We start from the raw sequence: 3,707 nt of genomic DNA on the forward strand, positions 1-3,707 counted from the left end.
CAGAGAATGGACATCCAGGTCCTCTAAGACTGAGCACTAAGGCCTCTGCATATTTCTTATTCTCTGGCTTGGGAACACCTGGGTATCTTTACTTGGATTGCTATGATGGATGACTGGATGGATGGGTGATCTCCAGATATATTATAACATGCCTTATTAAACTCTAATAATAAGACTAACTACTCTACTTAGCAAAATACATCTTCTTCTTCTTCTTCTTCTTCCTAGTGGTTTATATCCCGTGATGCAGGGTCCACTATTTTGCATGCCTTCCTCCACTTCTTCCTATCCAGGGCGTCTTCTGGTGTAACATTCGCAGCCTTCATATCATCTTTGATTTTGTCCATCCAGCGCTTTTTTGGTCCTCCTCGTGGCCTGTTTCCACCCAGATCTAATTGCTGGGCTGTCTTTGCGATGGAGTTCTTATCACTACGGACAACATGGCCGTGCCATCGGAGCCTTGCCTCTCGCATCTTGTCTGTGATTGGTGTCACTCCCCATCATTTCCTGACATCTTTGTTCCTCGCTCGGTCAAGTCGTGTGAGACCCAGAGGCCACCTCAGCATCTTCATCTCCATGGTGTGAGATTGTGTTTGGTCGTCGCTGGCCAGCACTCTGACCTGTAGAGTGCCACTGGGCGCACGATCGTCTTATAGACTTTCGCCTTAAGATAGATTGGCATTCTCTTGTCGCATAAGACTCCACTGACCTGATGCCACTTCATCCACGCTGTGTTGACACGGAGTCTGGCGTCAGGTAGAGTTTTGCAGTCCGAGGTGACAAGGGACCCGAGGTACTTGAATTGGGCAACTTTAGTCAGCGGCTCGCCGTCGATAGTGATGGTACTGTTGGTCTGGGGGGCGCATTCAAGGTTACTCAGTCACTTAGCAAAATACATATCAGCTCCTTATTTTACCACCAGACTGACATCAGCCTCATAAAGAAGTGAGTTCACCTTTGACTCATTGTGTGGACTAAAGAGGTTGTTTGCCAGCAAATCACAGAAGATTTAAAACTTATAAAAACTGGGCCTTCAGATTTCATCTGAATGACTTAACTCAAGAGACTGTCAGCAAGTTGGTGCACCAAACTTTTCATTTCCCTTAACAATGACTTTTTACTTTTAGTTATCAAAGCATTTGATGATTAAATGTTGAAGAATGTATATATACATCTCTCAAAAACGCACACCTGACCTTTTCTAAGGATTGCAAGCTTTTCCACTGTACAATTTCCTTTGGTGGAAAAGTCAGATTGTGCAAAGGTTGCTGGGGTACTTCACTTTGGTACATGGGCTTTAAACTTCAAAAAGAAATTATATTTGGATTAGCATTCAGTATGAATTATTAAATAAAAACTGTTCCTGATGTTTCCCAGGTCAAAAAAGAAACTTTGCAGAGGAATAGAGCTCTGTCTTTTCACTGCCTGGATAAAAGAAAAAAAAAAACTTGTTCATTGTGCAGCAGAAATATGTTGTGGTTATCTTGGGCATATTGTGTTTATGCTACAGTGGCTCTCAAGAGGCATCTGTATGCTTGCTTGGGCAAACACAAAGCTGTCTGTGGCGAAGAGCAGATTTCATACCAGAGAGCTCCTTTTTCACATTCCTTGCTGAGGATAGAAACCAGACCGATGAGTCCTAAAGATGAGACAAAATCTGACTTACTGAAATTGACTTATTAGCTACAGAGGAGGTAAACAAGCTCCTTAAGGAAATTGACTCATCTTGCAACTTTATGTGACCTTACTGAGCTGGGATGTCATTTTGTCTCCAGTGAGCTGTAGGAAGAAAAGTCGAGGCTGAGCATCACAGTACTGTAGATACAGGAAGATGGGGTTAAATATGGTTAAAAGCTGCCTTCTTGGACCTGTTGTGCTATCTACGAGCAACCAGTCTTTGAAATAGATATAAACAGTTAAAGAGAACATGAAGACAACGATGTATTTATTTAATCCTTGACTGTTGTTGAAACTGGCTTTATTCCTTCGTTTTTTGGCAACAGTAGCGCTGGCCTTTACCACAAACTTGGCTAAAGAATTGGCCATTGAGTATAATGTTTTGATAAAATGTCATTCACAGAAAAAGACACAGTTTCAGAAGTAAATTTAATTATTCCACATAAAAAAAAAAATCTATTGGAGCCTAAAGAGGTCTAATTCCCCATGTTGCTTAAAAAAATGCTGTGACTACAAGTCACAGAGAGCATGTCAGAATCCATTTACCACTGCGTGAAATACGATCATAACTCATATTAAAGCCAGATGTTTCCTTTTAAATAAATAAATGAATGAACAAATAAATAGATTCACAAAGTTGTGAAAAAGTGTCTGCAGAATGTCTGCTTGCCAAAATGCATTCAACAGGCTTACCTAATAAAGTGGCTGGAAAGTGTACATATCTGTTTCACCATCACAATGTACAGCAAGAAATGTGTGCCTTTTATATCCGATAAGGGCTTTATCATTTATCCAAAAGATATTACCATCTTTGCAGTGAAGGTTTTTTTTTTTTTTGTACTGGACACCTACTGTAAAGCACCAGCCAGGAAAAAAAGGTCCATACTTTCTCTTTAAACCTGGAATGAAAGAGCTTGAGTGTGCATAAATAACTTCAGCTCAACTGTCTGGCTGCTTGGTGGGCTCCAAAGCCAAGAGTGGCCGTTTTCAGTAATGAACAAAGGCGAGCTCGCTACTCGCTGTGCCAAGATGTGTCGACACATTTGTGGCCATTCTAATGGCACTACTTAAACTAAATGCAGAGTCACTTTAGACAGTTGACTCTAATAATAGCTTATGGAGGCTACTGAAAGGAAAAAAAAAATGCTTAACTTTGCTGGTTCTGACAGCAAAGCAATAACCCTGAGCCCATGACCAAAAAAATTCATTAAGTATCTGGCAGTAATTCAATTATCTGGATTTGATTCACTTACTAATGAGATGAAATGTTTCAATATTATTAACAGACTTTCCAAAACTCAAAGCCTCGTTCAAAAAAACAGATCTGAAAATAACCCTAGCCATATTAGGGGACATGCTAGTGCAATGGATGCACGAACAGGCTAAAAATAGTAAGTGAATGAAGTGTAATGTCTCACAAAGCATCAAACAAAATACAAAACACATTTTAATGAACAGAGAATGAGCACTAATGTACCTATTACTAAAATAATAGCTTGGACGTTCACTAAAGACATAGCTTTCATTAAAGACGTAGCTTTCATCTTTCTTAGCTGAGGGACCGATACTCAACCTCTAATCACACTTTCTTGCCCTCTGTTTCACTGAAATTGCCCATAAAATTACTTTTCTTCTTTGCCATTTTTTCAAGGCACTTTTTCCCCTTTGATCACACTGATGTGAGCTTGAACATGCGGCTAGCAATTTGTAGGTTAGAATTTCTGAAGTCTCATATATTATTGTGGTCCTGTACATACAATGATCATGGGCATGAATGCCATGGTAATTTTGGGCTTTTAAGGATTTCTTTAAAGGTTTTTTTTCCCCCCCATTGGATCAATATATTGTACATATGGACCAGTTACTCTGACGTAACCACAAAGGCTCAAGCCTGCTGGGAACTGCAAACTGCTGGAATAGCAGTGATACCACAGTGAAGTTTTACATTGATGTTTTACATTTTACAAACCTACCAGGAGTTAAGCATGGCAGTGGTAGCATCAAGTTTTTGGGCTGTTTTGCTTCCAGTG

General features: G+C 40.0%; 1 pseudogene; it reads right to left on the minus strand.

Moving 5' to 3' along the window:
- Positions 1–224: 224 nt before the first annotated feature.
- Positions 225–1,764, minus strand: LOC120725526 (annotated as a pseudogene).
- Positions 1,765–3,707: the final 1,943 nt, after the last annotated feature.

Source organism: Simochromis diagramma, unplaced genomic scaffold (genome assembly GCF_900408965.1).
Source record: "Simochromis diagramma unplaced genomic scaffold, fSimDia1.1 OVJJ01000802.1, whole genome shotgun sequence".
Taxonomy (NCBI): Eukaryota; Metazoa; Chordata; class Actinopteri; order Cichliformes; family Cichlidae; genus Simochromis; species Simochromis diagramma.